The sequence below is a fragment of the Manis pentadactyla genome, chromosome 7, assembly GCF_030020395.1.
Source record: "Manis pentadactyla isolate mManPen7 chromosome 7, mManPen7.hap1, whole genome shotgun sequence".
Classification (NCBI taxonomy): domain Eukaryota; kingdom Metazoa; phylum Chordata; class Mammalia; order Pholidota; family Manidae; genus Manis; species Manis pentadactyla.
This window is the reverse complement of record NC_080025.1, coordinates 74,406,744-74,423,038: the sequence shown is the minus strand read 5'-3', so window position 1 is coordinate 74,423,038 and position 16,295 is coordinate 74,406,744. Positions and strand designations below refer to the sequence as shown.

The 16,295-nt window shown below is 35.9% G+C and overlaps 1 protein-coding gene across 5 annotated transcripts in view; it reads right to left on the bottom strand.

The window, feature by feature from the left end:
• Positions 1 to 16,295, bottom strand: part of CDK14 (cyclin dependent kinase 14) — a 701,998-nt gene that overhangs the window by 451,414 nt on the left and 234,289 nt on the right. The gene's annotated exons all lie outside the window — the stretch shown is intronic.

Sequence of the window (16,295 nt, the reverse complement as noted above, 5' to 3'; positions counted from 1 at the left end):
AGAAGGAAAGACCTAGTCCATACCCAAGTCAACCCTGAAGTCCCTGAGAGAGTAAGAATGCTTAGGGGATTTCCACAAGACTTAGGATCTTTATAATATAATTAAAGGCATTTAGAAAGCCATATTATAGACAACAATGATTAAATGATTATTATGCATTTAGATTTTTTTAAAGTATTACCAGATCCTCTTAAATAAACAAAACCAACTAATCTGCTGCTCATCATGGAAACCGCCTCAAATCTCTAGCCAGGAAAAAAAAGCCTCTACAGAAAAATTACTCCTGGTCTTCATCAAGAAAATTTTATAATCATAAATTTTTCTGTGAAACCAAGTTCATTGTTAAAACTGACCCCTGCTGCTGGTTCCTGCCCACAGTGGCCCTAAATATTAGGACTGAAGGAAGGAGTATCAGCTAACGGATGACAGAACTGCTGCCAAATTCTTGCTTATTATTTCCTTTAATTCTTTTTCTTGGGCCCTATTCAAACTGTTAGGGCTTTTAACAAGTGCTATTACCAATTCAATTCTCATGAGTAGCTTAGGGTCTTGACTGAGATGGCATGAATCCAAAAAATAGAAATGTCCTACACTAAAATTTCCTGTAACTTTCTACTTCAAAACTTTTCCCACAATAAACTATATGGTTCATTTTTTCCACATATGGTATTGATTTGCTTTTTAAAAATTAGAAGAAGAATTATTTGATGGTCTTTTGAAGAGTTCCACCACACTCCAAAACGTCAGAAGACAATGAGAAATACAGAGAAATCTACATGACGTATTTTTTTGGCACTTACCATCAAGGGCTGGATATAATCTGTGGTGAGAGCTGCATTTTAAAGATGTGATTCATTGCCAGATCTCTGACCATCATCTCTACAGTAATGACTCCCATGACTTTCACTTCAGGCCTGAACTCTCCTGACCTTGGTAGTTCAAACTACCTACTAAACCCTCTAGGACTCAGTTTATTCTTTCATAAAATGAAGGAACCAGACTACATAAGCACTAACATTCTCCTCTGCTCAAAAATCCTATGACTTGGTGATTTCTCCTGGGATGAATGACTATTACTTCACATTCAACATTATGTAACACCTATTCAACCACTTTGACTCTAAAACTGCTGCCACTCCTGGCTTCTTCTTTTCATAAATGGTTCTATCAACCACAGACTGGCCCTTGTTTAAGCCTCTCAAATCAGTCTCAGCACCTTACTAATTCCCCTCAGCTAGGCACATTCTTTCTTTCCAGTGTCTTGTTCTATCTCCCCTTTCCCAGGCTTCATGACATTCTTTTACAGATCCCTGGGTCTCTTGGTTTTTCCCTCAGTAATTATTTCAGATACTCTGGCCATACTAATGTTCCAATATCAAGAATGAAATTCATGCTAGAGTAACAATTGTGACAATAAAGAAAAAAGTTTAAAAAATAAAAACTCTTGAAACCTAAGACTTTTGCACAGAACAATACCCAGATTATCTTTTTTAGGATAACTGAACATGGAAACAGCTAGAGTTTTCATCAGAAAATGTTCAGCAGCAACCTACACATCCCCCTGTCAAGAGATTTAACTTCCTCTCTGCAAGTCAAACTGGTGGTGGTGAGGTTGAGTGGGGAGGAAGGACACTCCCTACCTTAGCCAGCTACCCTAGTGGGCATGCCTTTCTCTGTTCCTTTCTCCTTATGTGAATCCTACCTATATGCTATGTTCTGAATTTTTGTGCCCCTCACCCCAAATTCATATGTTGTAATTCTAACCCCCAAAAGTGATGTGATTAGTAAATAGGACCTTTGGGAGGTGATTAAGTCATGAGGGTGTTGCCCTCATGAATGGGATTAATGCTCTTTTAAAAGAGACCCAACAAAAGAAGAAAGTCAGATGACTAACAGACACATGAAAAGATGCTCCACATCACTAATCATCAGGGAAATGCAAATTAAAACCACAATGAGATATCACCTCACACCACTAAGGATGGCCAGCATAGAAAAAACCAAGAACAACAAATGCTGGCGAGGATGCAGAGAAAGGGGAACCCTCCTACACTCTGGTGGGAATGTAAGCTAGTTCCACCGTTGTGGAAAGCAATATGGAGGTTCCTCAAAAAACTAAAAATAGAAATACCATTTGACCTAGGAATCCCACTCCTTGGAATATACCCAAAGAATACAACTTCTCAGATTCAAAAAGACATATGCACCCCTGTTGTTATCACAGCACTTTTTATAATAGCCAAGATATGGAAGCATTAGTAGATGAATGGATAAAGAAGATGTGGTACATATGCACAATGGAATACTATTCAGCCAGAAGAAAGAAACAAATCCTACCATTTGCAACAACATAGATGGAGCTGGAGGATATTATGCTCAGTGAAATAAGCCAGGCGGAGAAAGACAAGTGCCAAATGATTTCCCTCATTTGTCAAGTATAACAACGAAGCAAAACTGAACGAACAAAATAGCAGCAGACTCAGAGACTCCAAGAAGGGACTAGTAGTTACCAAAGGGGGAGGGGTGTGGGAGTGCGGGTGGGGAGGGAGGGAGAAGGGGATTGAGGTGTATTATGTTTAGTACACATGGTGTGGGGATCACGGGGAGAACAGTGTTGCACAGAGAAGGCAAATAGTGAATCTGTGGCATCTTACTACACTGATGGACAGTGACTGCATTGGGGTGTGGGTGGGGACTTGATAATATGGGTAATGTAGTAACCACATTGTGTTTTCATGTGAAACCTTCACAAGAGTGTATATCAATCATACCTTAATAAAAAATAAAAAAAAGAGGCCCAACAGAGTTTCCAGCCTCTTCCATGTGTGAGGTTTCAAGAAGTCTGTAACCTGGAAGAGGGCCTTCACAACTAAGCTGGCACCCCGAGCCCAGGCTGCCAGCCTCCCAAACTGTGAGCAATAAATTTCTGCTGTTTATAAGCCACCCTGTCTCTGGCGTTTGTTAAGGTAGTTGGAACTGACTAAGACACTATCATTTTAAGCTCAGCCCAAATCCCATCTCTTTCATGACCACAGCAGAGATTATTTTCCCTTTTAATTAAGAAACTACTGCAGAGATTATTTTCCCTTTTAATTAAGAAACTACTGTGGCTCTTTTTCTTACTGCTCAAATTCCATTAAAACACTAACTGTATCTGGGTGAGTTCCACTTTGGTGGCAGTAGGAAAAGAGCTTGGATATGACTAGTCAGTGCTTGCTTCACACTACAACACTCAGAATATATGGGCCCAAGAGGTTATCAATACTTTACAGTTGAACACAATTGGCCATATCATAGAGTATAATTTAGTAAGTGCTAAAAGGTTAAGTATATAAGCAAGCAACAAGCAAAATAAGCAAGCAAGATGAGCACAAGAAAAAAAAGATTATGTCTGTGAAAGCCAGAAAGGTTTCAGGGAAGAGCCACACTGTCACAAGGTCTTGAAAGATGGCTAAAGCAGAGATGGGGAGGGGTTGGGAGAGCTCAGGGTTGAGAAGAGCAAGGGACATTCGTTCCTCCAAGATACAGCTTTCCTGGCTGCTTCTCCACTATGGAATCATAAAAGTTCAACCTGCTGGTTGCCATTTACAATTGGCTTCTTGGCTGCATAAATTTTACAGTGATTTTTTTTTTTTTGCTCTGTGGGTTAATTTATTTCACAGAATACATACCATGTTGGATTAAGGCTGTTTGTCAAAAACCGACAGCAGTGGCACACAGCTTGAAAAGGGGCAGCCTTATGGAATGCCTCTTTTCCTTCTCCCAAGGGGTTGGGGCAGGCCAATCCGGTGCCCGGAGGCTGCACCTTCCTCCTTCCCAGCCTTCCCGGAATGATGAGAAGTCTAACATCGCTGATGTCAATGCTGTTAACTAGAATACTTAATTTTATACTAGTGACTGGAATGACTTTTTCTTTTTTTAAGTTCTGATGTAATGTGACCCATATTTCTTATAATGACAGGACAGGCGGAGTAACACCAACAGGAAACCGAATCTTCCCTCTGACATCTGACTGTAACCCTGGCCAGGTGCCCGTCTTCCATCATTGGTGTAAAGCCTCTGACTTACCAACAAAGAGTCAGAGTGACTTTCCCTCTTACTCTCCCCCTCAGTGGACTTCCATAATTACAGTCCTGTATTTCAATTGATACATGTTTCTCTTTCTCAAGGAACAAATTTTAAGATCTTTGAGAATAGGAGGCATCCATTTTTATATTCAACAAAATAAGTTCTATGTCTGAAATAAAAGTAACATAAGTTTACAGAAATTGGAAGAATGAAATGGATATTTTATAGATTTAATAATTTAGTAATTAATTTATTATTAATAATTGAAGACTTAATAACCACTATTGTTAAGACATTAGTTTCCTTCTATTTTTTAGCTAAGCATATAAATATATATTTCAATAAAATTAGGAGCAAATTTATGTGAGGTATAATCTTTAAACGATAAAACAGGTTCTCTTTAAGTATAAAAGTTCAATGATATTTTAGTAAATATATAGAGTTCTACAGCCATTACCATAATCCAAATTTGTTCAGTTATAAGACTGGAACAATCCAATGCTGGGACAATTTCATGTCACTGGAGAGTGGTGATAGTTTGCAGTCAGTCCCCACTCCCAACTAACTCTAGCTCCAGGCAGCCATTGATCTGCATTCTATCCTTCGGATTTGCTTTATATAGGTATATATGTATGTACATACACACAATCTGGCTCATATAACTAGGCATGGTTTTCAAGGTTCAACATGTTGAAGCATATTATCAGTAGTTAGCACCTTTTGACTGCTGTATAGATATTCGATGTTTTATCAGTTCAACAGCTGAGGGACATTTAGATTGTTTCTGATTTGCACTATCCTGCATTGTAATGTTAGGAACATCAATGTCTTTGTGTTTTCCTTCCTCCTGGGTAGATGATACCCAAAAATGGAAAGACTGGATCATATGATAATTTAGTATTCACCTTTTTAAAAAACTGTCAAAATGTTTTCCAAATTGACTGTGCCATTTGATATTTCCACCAGAAATATATGTTATTCCAGATCCTTGCCAACACTTGGTATTGTTGGACTTTTCAATTACAGCCACTGTACTGGATGTATAGCCATATCTCACTGTGGTTTTAAATTTTCATTTCCTTTATGACTAACTACTTTGAGAATCATGTCATGGGCTTATTAGGCATTCATATTATCTTCTTTGGTGGAATATCTATTCAAATTGGTTACCCACTTACAAACTAGATGGGGGCCTTAAATTTTAGACCTTTTTATATATTTTGGATATAAATCCTTTACCAGGTAGGTTATTTAGAAATATTTTCTCCAAATTTATAGCTGATCTGAAAATAACTTTAGCTTTCAGTTTTGAAGGATACTTTTGCTGGATGTAGAATTTTTGGTTTTACAAATTGTTTTGTTTTGAAGCATTTTTGAATATGTCATTACATTGCCTTATTGCCCCCATTGGTTTAGATGAAAGGTCAGATCTTAAACATATTTTTTTCTTTTGGCATGTAATGAGTCCTTTACATCAATTGCTCTGTCTTTCAACACTTACACTATGATGGGTACAGGTTTATGTCTCTTTATATTTCTTCTATTTTTGGTTCATTTATCTTGGATTAACAAATTAATCATATTTTTCAATAAATGTAGTAAATTTCAGGCAATTAGTTCTTCAAACATGTTTTTGCCCCTTTCTCTCCTCTCTTTCTAGGACTGCCAAATTCCTTTCCAATATACATGGTGTATCTACTTTTTTAAATGAGTATTAAAAAGTCTCATTTACCTCATCCTTGAGTATTTCTTAAACATTCAAGGAAATTAACATAGAGCTTGAAGATAGATGACACTAAATCCTGTCAGTGGTCACAGCACTGGTCATGAATTAATTACTGTTCATAGTTTGTCATCCTTTGACTATTTAGTATGTTATTAGATAGTACATAGCTTAGGCAGCAAAACAGTAAAGCCAGACTCTCAAGTACTGAGACATAACTAAGGTATACCAATGGATCACATTTCTATAAAGCAATTTGTAGTAGCTATGATAATACTACAAAGACAAGCAGTTTATATGTAGATTATGGATTCTCATAACTTCTTTTAAATTAGCCAAGAAATTTTCAAGGGAAGAAGATATCATCTTTGAAACAAACACTTCAACTAAAAGACCCCAGTTAAAATCTTAACTTAGCTATTTACTAGTAAACTGTATGATACAGAGTGATTATTTATCTCTAGGCCTCAATTACCTCATCTATAATATGGAGATACTCAAGATTATTGTGGGAAGAAAATGACACCTCTTTTTTGAAAGGTTAGCATGGTAGGTAGTGAAAAAAGCCTATGGAGATTTTTAGCCAGTTACAAATTTGTATAGATTAGAAACCGTTACATAATCCCTGTAAAAATGTTTTAAATATAAATGTATCATAGCTCAATTTATATTTGTAATAAAACATTTATATTTATATGTCCAAATATAATTTGAAATCTATATTTACAAATAAAATAGGACAAAATGTAATATAAAATTTTTGCAAACTTAAAGCAGACAAGAAATGTTTACTTCATTAAAAAACATTTATCCTTTAAAATTAAAGACATGAAGAAGAAAACATGATTTTCATACTTTTAAAGTCACATGATCTAACAGCTTGCAAATTTTTTGTTGATATCAGTTGGCAGACACCCATCAAATTTCTCATACTCACAAAGAATAACTATTTTGGTAATTTACATAAGCTTACTTAGAATCAAAGTCTAGACTCAAGGATTTTTATCTTCTATTTAAAAAATTTTTGTCAATTCTCAAATGCTCTAAAACAATTTATGTTAATTTTTTCAGTGACAGACATAAAGGGATATTATTAGAGGGTTTAAAAGAAATATTTTAAACACAATAAATGTTCATCACATTACAGCAAGAATGTATGAAGAATACCGATGATACAATTATAGATCCTTTATCCAGATAATGATTCAGGCTGGGCACTATTATTTCATTCATGAAATTCTAAGATCATAAAGTCTAATCGTTTCCTTTCAAAGAAGAAACTGAAGATATGTTAAGTGACTCTCTCATGATCACACAGCTAATGGCACAGTCCATCAATGCTTAAGTTTTCTGACTTTCTGTACGGTGTTTTCCAAACTTTACCTCTCTGCTTCTTGTACCTGAAAAGAATCTACATACAATTTTTATCACATAGGTTTCCATCTCAACAGTAATGCAGTATAGCAGAAAATAAAGGATTTGGAGTTTATTTACTCACTCATTCATTCACTCACTCATTCAACATGCATTGAGTGTCTGTTGTGTGTCAGGCACTGGCCTGGCCACCAAGCAAAAGACCCAAGTTGAACCCCATATCTGCCACTAAATTATTTTTCTGACTTTGGACAAAAATCTCTTTAGATCCCAGCTTCTTAATTATTAAAATGAAGATAACATCAACCTTCTTCACAATGTTGAAAGATCAAAGGAGATCATGTACCCGGACGTGCCGAGTAAGGTCATCAATTTAGGTACAACTGACCTGTTTCCTAAACTGTACCACCATGAAAAAAACTGTCACATGAATGCCAGACCTCAAACTTAACATGTCAAGACTGAACTTACCATCTTTCCATTCCTGTAACTCCTCCCACTCCATAGTGTTTTTCTTGTTATTGGCTTCACCATCTACCCAATTACTGAAGCCAAAATCCTGCGAGTCATTCTGAATACCTCCAACTCCATCAAGCTCCATGTCAAGTCAAATACCAATAGCTATCAGGTGTCCCTTTGAAGTCCCTTCCAAACACATTCATGTCCTATCTCTCACTAATGCAAAGGTTTTTTTACAGGCCTTCATCATTTCTTTGCCTTAAGGACTTTGATACCTTTTCATCCCTCTACACTAGCTGAAACCAGAACTGAAAATAGGGAGATTTAATCAAAAATCTGTTGTTGAAGGGTGAGACTTCCCCACAATCCCTGTCTCTTACTCAATCCCCATAACGTGGACAGCAAACTTAAATCCTCTAGGTAGGAGATTAAATAATCCTTTCCTGTAGAAACTTAAAGCCTCTTCCCAAGAAAAGACTCCCATATATTGACATCAGTGTGGCTGTGAGAAAAAAACTTAGAAAAATGGATGGGTTAACCCACTCCCATCACCTCACAATGAAGCCCACCAACCAAGTTCCCTACCTAGAGCTTGCAGCCAGCATTAGTGTCTCACTTAATAGGAGATGACAAGCAAGATCTCCAAGCAGCTGAAGATGGATATTTCCGATAAGAAAAGACAAAACAGACAAGCTAAAAAAATGAAACAAGAGATTATATAGAAGAAAATTCAAGAGAACTATATCATGTATCCCCAAAAAGGTAAGAAAATGATAACTCTTGCTGATCTTATTTTGGGAGCTTTTCTTGAGTTGGCCATCCAAATCTTTTCCTGAATTTTTAATTCTTGTTCATACACTCCATTTTCCAAGAAATCTTCAATATTCCTTGACTATTTCTATTTTATGGCCTCATGCTTATATTTAATTGATACAATAGTCCAACAATCCTCTGAGGTTAGTAGTATTTTTATCCTCCTTTTACAGATAAAGAGACTGACACACAAAGTTTAAAAGGCTTGCTCAAAATCACACACTTAGGCAGGAATGGAAGCTCAATTAAAAACAGCCTTATTTTCTATTTCATAATTTCACTGAATTTATAAAAATATCAGTAAGTTAGATAATTTATATACCATACTTACTGTACTATTAAAAACTCTTAATTATGTAATTAAATTGCACAATCAATTAACAATTAAAGGATCAATTATTCATTTTACTAGCAGTTTAACTGTTTCCTAACAAAAGGTTGTCTGTCTTTCTTAATCATCTCCTCAATTTCTATCTACTTCTGCTTTCTTAGGCACCTCAATTTTTATTAGAAATGTAAAACGTTTCCTTAGAATTCTAGTAGGTTGAATAATGGGGAAAATGACCAACTGAGGAATAAGCCAGAGAAAAGATCCAGTTTCTCAAAAATGGTGGAGAAAGGAAAAGAGAGAAAAGCTGGGTAAAACATGCAGGACTCTTCAGACATATAAAGATTATAATACAAATGATGAGTTCTGTACTATAAATTTACCATTACAGGTTTCTTTTTCTTCTATATGTTTACTACTTTCCCTTATTTATATTGCTGAGCTATTTTTCACTTACTGTTCTGACCTTCCCTTTGTCTTAAATGGATGCTACCTCCTATCTTTATCAAATAATGTGCCTTCACTTTTACAAGTAACTTTTCTCCCTACATTTTTCCCCCTGGAAAATCTACCTTTTTTGGATATTTTAATAGCAATAATGCAACCTTGAGCATGAAACAAAAATGCAGCATAACTTCAAGTGTTCTACTTAAAATCTTTCTATCAGAGTATAATAAGTTTAAGTGTGGGTTTCAAAGTGTGACTATCCAGGGTCAACTTCAAGATCTGCCACCCACTGGCCATGACCTTGGGTGAGTGACTAAACCCTTCATTGCCTAATTTTCTTCACCTTAAAGTAGAAACAATGAAAATGCACACCTCAGAGGGTTTTCTGAAAATTAAGCGAAACTAGGACCTTGGCTGTGTATTACATGCTAAACACTGTCCACTGCTATTGTTACTATTATAACTATAAATTATATATAGATATAATATAGATATTATAAATAATATCTAGATTTCTCTTTAAGCATTAACTCTTGCTTGAGAAAACCATCAGATATTCAAGAATCCAAAAAAGGAGACAATTGGTTCCCTCACTTGCATTCCTTATTTAAGGGGAAATCTTAGCCAAAACAATGTTTGCACAACTAGACTATAATATCACAGAGTAAGTAAGAACATACACATTTTGAAGTTGTTTTCAAGATGGGATATCCTATGAAATTGTACCTCCTCCCTTTCAAGTCTTCCCTATATCTCCTCTTTATCAGTACCATCAAAAACCATGATGATCTCATGTAAGGATTTTAAAATAAAGAAGCTTGCCCTCAGCACTGCTACCTAATTTCTCTAAGCTGCCAAAGATAGCATGAGTTTCAAAACATGAAACTGAATTAAACCATTATGTACTCTAGCTCTATGAGATAAAATTCTTTGGACATCTAGGTAAGATCGGGGTTACTTCCAACAATTTCCACTTTAGGTGAAAATTATATGTTAAAATCCAAATTCCCAGGTAAGCTTATTAAGTGGCAAGCAGTCACTGGAAAACTATTTTACTGTGCATATGCCTTCCTACTTTGAGATCTTCCTGCTGTTGACATTTTGTGAATGAGGAAGTTGACCAAAACAGCAGAAAAGAGGCATACTCGAAGTGCTTCATCTCAGTTGAACAAACCATGCTACTCCTTCATCAATGCAAAAATGTAAAAATGAACACACATCCCAAGTATCTTCCACCCTCATCCTAAATATTTCAAGCTCTACCACTAGACACAGAGGAGTTACTGTGAATGAATTTCTAGAAGTATTAGTAGCAAAACTGAGGAAGCAACAATGATAGCTTTTGCTTCCATACAGATAGCAGAAAAATAAGGCTATGAAAGGCAGGAACAAATAGCCAAAATTAACCCAGAGTTCAATTCTTCTTCTTAATATAGCATCACTTATCTCCATTCAAAAATCATTCAAAAGTCAGATTTTATTAGTTGTGGGTAAAATTCAGTATTTCCAGAGTCTCTCACCTGGCCTTAGTGCATCTTCATCTCAACAGGTATTTCCAAGGGGTAGAGAGAAGTAGTCCATCTCCATACCAGTAGGTGATTACAAGGGGGAGCCAGGGCATATCTGGACCAGGGAAGTTGGGTGGGGTCACTTTTTGCAGCCAGGTCTCAAGAGACACAGGTGAGCAGAAGTGGACGACTGCTTGAGAGCAATAAACGGGTTTCTCCCACTTTATTTCTCCCTTTGACTGATTTGGTTTCAAAGGTAATTTGCCCCAGGCTGGAAGATAGATTCCCCCAACCCCGGAGTTACATTAGTAAAACCTTAAAATGTTTTTTTCAACGGAAAATGCAATGTCTTTGTGTGACCAGGCCTTGAAATTCTTGTATCATTCTCTGATCTCCAGACATTCAAAATTCTGAGTTTGAAGACTCCTTGGGAAAGAAATACCCCAGTGCAGAGATAAATGGCTCCTAAGAGATGGCACAAACCAACTCCTGTGTTCTGTAAGTAGGGTTACTGTGTCCCAAAGCCATTAGGTAGTGTTATGGACTGAAGTGTGTCCCCAAATTTCATATGTTAAAGTCCTAATCCCTCTTCACAATGGGGATGTACTTGAAGATAAGATTTTTATTCAGGGGTAATTAGGTTAAATGAGGTCATAAGAGTGGGCCCTAATCCAATATGACTAGTGTCCTTATAAGAAAATAAAATTTGGACATAGGTCAGAGAGAAGATGATGTGAGGACACAGGGAGAAGACTGCCATCTGTAAGCCAAGGAGGGAGGCTGGAAACAGATCCTTCCCTCGTGGCCCTCAGAGAGAGGGCTCTGACACCTTGATCTAGAACTTATAGCCTCCAGAACTATGAGACAATAATTTCTGTTGTTTAAGACACTCAGTCCATAGTACTTTGTCAAGGTGACCCTAGTGAACTATACGGAAGACTTGCCTTATATTGTATGGTGATAAAAAACAGAGTCAGGACCAAAACCCAGCTTTCCAGGCTCTAATATCCATGGAACTATTCACTTCAGTACACTACCTTGAAACTTAACTCCCTGTTTTCAAAGTTCTCTCCCACAAAATTCCTAATACTTGTCCAACTTGTTAAGGGTCATGATAAATACATACTGTTTATGTTGAACTCCTATGAATTATACTCACACATCACCAAGACATTTTCATACAGATGTTTTATGAACTCAAAATGTCTAAGACCCAAGTCAACTACTCCATAAAGTTAACAATGACACTATTTTGGAATCTACAAAAGTCTAGGTACAAGACCCAATTCCTTAGACAAGTTATCTAACCTCTCTGAGCCTCAATTCCATATTACTACAGACTCCATAAGTAGTATAAATTCCATACCAAAAAAACCTTCAAAGAGTTAATGTGAAGATTAAATTGGATAACAGCCCTCCAAACTGTATTGAAAGCCATTCTCCATGCAATCACAAACTCCTTCTCTTTTTGGCACCACTTATTTTACTCACTCAAATGCAAAACTGTTGATACTTACTTCCCTCTCAAATCATCTATAACCAATAATCCACCTTGTTCTGGTATTTTTCTAACACATCATTTGTTGACACTGCTTTCTAATAAACCCAGATCCTTATAATTTCAAATCTGCATTACTCTGAATGACTGTTTTATCAGCTTTCAGGTTCCTTCTTATCTAATCTACATCATGTCCTAATATCAGATTTATCTTCCTAATACATTCAGCTCCAAAGTCTTTGGAGGCTCTCTCATCCACAGAACAAGGTCTCAGCAACAGAGCCCTATGTTCTATGACACAACATACCATATGTTCAACAGCCTTGCCTCATATCCAGCCATTATAAACAAACAGATCATCAACAACTTCAATTTGGCCCTACAGGCTTCTTCCCTTGAACTTCCTGCTGATGGATCCAACTGAAACAACTGGATCCTCTAATGTCACTATGAAATTTCTCTTAACCTCGACTGGGCTGCCACCAAGAACAAGGTTAAGTTGGTTAATTCCAGTATACCCCACATGCAGGGAGCATGCCTGCCACCCAGTTTCATTTTTCTCCTGCTTGTGTCTTGGCCCAGCATCTCTTTGCCACCCTCCTACTCCCTCCTAACATTCAGGGTCTACCATAATGAAATTCACTCTCAACCTTGCCTCCCTACACAGCTCAATGAGAACTTACTGCTCCATCTCAGCCAAAGGTTTCCAATCCCATCGGACCTAATAACTCTTTATATAACAAATATTCTATAAAGATGCCTTTAGTACTACTGACATGAAATTCACTGATAATAGGATCTGTATATACATATAATTTCAAACATCTATATATAGACTTTCAAATACATATCTGTATGTAACTGAAATACAAAAGAAAAATAAAAATTACAATAAAATAATATATTTAAATATATAAATAGGCACAACTATACTGGAAAATATAATGAAGACTGGTGCTCACATCTGTATGCAAAATCTGCATGAATATAACCACTACAAAAGCAGACTAATCAAGAGTGTTAAATTAGCAACTTAATATAAGCAGTATTGCCATTAGCTGCAGAATTTTCCAAAATGGTGAAGAGATTTTAGTAAAGTTTAAACAAAACAAAAATGCAGTTTTCCTTTTATTTATACTGTAGTTGTATTTCTGGAAAATTTGGTACATATTAAACATGTGCAGATCATACTTTGTGTTTATATGTGAATAGTTGGGTTATAGCCTAAGATAAATATAAACAGGTTTTCACCTGCATGAATGTCCAGTAGGACATTGAAAAGGCTTATGGAACATGAGACATTTGTTCATTGTATTAAAGCAGGGGTTGGCAAACTTTGTAAATATCATTTAAGTTTTGTAGACCATATATTTTTATACAATAACTTGCTTAGGTTTTGTAGACCATATATTTTGATACAATAACTTGCTTAGGTTTTGAAGACCATATATTTGATACGTAACTTTATTCTCAGAAAGCAACCACAGACAATACATAAATGAATGAGAGTGCTGGGTTCAAATAAAACTTTATTTACAAAATCTGGCAGTGTAGTTTGCCTACCTCTGTATTAGAGTGTCCCATATACTGTAGGATGCCCAGCTTCTCCAGTCCACTAAATGCCAATTGCACTGTTCAATCATTGTGATGACAAAAACACCTATGGAGCAATAACTGCTCCACCCTCCCACACCCACCAAATGAAAATTTCTAACCTAAATATTCCTACTCACTGCATATAGCAAAGACATTGAGCTTTCTGGTCTCAGCTCCTTTTCTATACCCGTCTGAAATGTAACTTCTCAATTTACTCTTCACTGTCTACCTCTCTTATGTCTAATTCAAGACCCAGCTAACACCTATCGCCCTGGACTAACAGAGGAATTTCTTTAGAACTTATCATCTTTTAGAAATGATTTGGCATTGATACACCAACTAGTATTATTCCTCAACTTATATGCTCTGTCTCCCACCTGGAAGGCATAGACTGTGTCTGATACTCTAATATATCTGTAGACGCTAGCTCAATGATTTTCCTGAAATTGCTCAAAAAATGATCACTATGCTAGATGTTTACAATATGGCAGTGAACAATCAGACAAGATCCCTGAACTCATTTAGATTATATGCCAGTATAAAAAGTAAAAATAGTTAATTCCAGACTCCAATAAGAACTATAAAGGCAATAAATAGGGTGATGACAGTGGTCAGTAAAAAGGGATAAGATTATAGTCAGCTGCTTTAGATATGACGGTCAAGGGAACTTCTCTGAAAAAGACACATTTGAATTGACACCTGGATTATGAGAAGAGGCAGTGAAGAGCATTCCAGCCATGGAGAATAGCAAGTATAAAATCCCTGACATAGGAAAATCTCGTGGCATGTTTTGAGGAAAAATCAGCCATATAGCACTTAAGATTGAAGCTTTTAAGTAAGGAGTGACATAATATGAGCTTGGATTTTTAAAATATTATAGTTGTTATAGAGTAGAGAAGAGATAGTAGAAAAGTAAGAAGAAGTGGAGAGTGCAATTAAGAAGCTACTGCAGAAGTTCAAGCAAACATTGATAAAAATCTGGACTGGTGATAGCACAAAGGAGAGAAAGTAGACAGATTTGTAATATCTTTTAGGGAAGTGACTTATAGGACTCATTCATAGGCTACATTTGGCAAGGAGGATCATTGGAGCTGCCATTACTAATATGGGAGAAAAATGATTTGAGTTATGGTGCAGGGGCCATGAGTTCCATTTGGATCTGTTAAGTTTGAGATGACAGTTGTACAATGACTGATTTCTGAAGGTTAAACCAGCCTTGAATTTCTGGAATAAACTTCAGTTGGTAATGATATACTATCCTTTTTATATATCAATGGATTGAAGAGGAAATGCTAGGTAGGCAAATGGATATAGAGAAATGGAGATGAAGACAAGGTCTTAGCTAAAAAGAGGCATGTGCAGATCATCAGCTTATAGCTGCTATTTAAACTTATGAAGTGAATAAACTCACATGGGGAGGAGTGCTGATTAGAGAAAAAAAGGCCCCTTCTCTATCTTAAAATTCCCTAATATTTAGAGAAGGAGCCAGCACATGAGAAAAAGGAAAGACTACCTACTTGGAAAACCTGGTGTCACAGAAGAGAATGTTTCAACCATGTACAATATCCCAAAAGCTGGGTATAATAAGACAAGTGTCTATTTGCTTTGGCAATAAGGAGGTCATTGATGAACTTTACAAGAGCATTTTTAGCTAAACAGGAATGATCGAAACCAAACTGAAGTGGTATGAAAGGGAGAATGAGAGGTGATAAAGTGAAAAGAGAAATAAATGTGAATCATAATGACAGTTATGGGAAACAAATCAAACCAGTGACAGATGACATTTAGTTCACCGATACCTTAATAATACTCTTGTAGTAAATGATCATTATCTTGTTGGATCAGCAAACAAGTAGCTATAGTTCCTTCAATGCTAAAATAAACTGAAGTTTTATGTCAAGATAATTTATACTTTAAAAAATACAATAGAAGTAAAGGTATTAATACTAAAAGTTCTAAAACTGAAGTGAAAAGTTCCCACTAATAAAAGAAGATATTTTATTTTCTCGCAGTAGAGAAACTATGAAAGAAATAATAAAGTAAAAGAACAATTTCATTTCATAAAAATTAAAAACTTATATGTAACAACTACATGGTAAAAGGAATTTTTAGAAAAATGACAGAATGGAAGAAAATATTACAACATAAATGATGTTAATATATAAAGAGTATCTATAAATCAATTAAAAAAACCAATAAATATAGTAAAGGATAGGAACAAAGAAATCAAGAAAGAAGAAATACAAATGAATAAGACATCATGATCCCCCCATTTTTAATAACTTTCTGGAAAAGTCATGAATATAGAGTAATGCTAGATCAATATGCACCTTAGGAGCCCTGTGAAAAAAATCAAACACATGAATTTCCTCAGTTAAGTCTTACCATCAATAAACAGCAGTTTTTCCCCCTAAACCTAAATAGACAGCAAGATTGTCTTAGATTGTCTTATTTTAACATGACTTCATATGACTGCAAGAG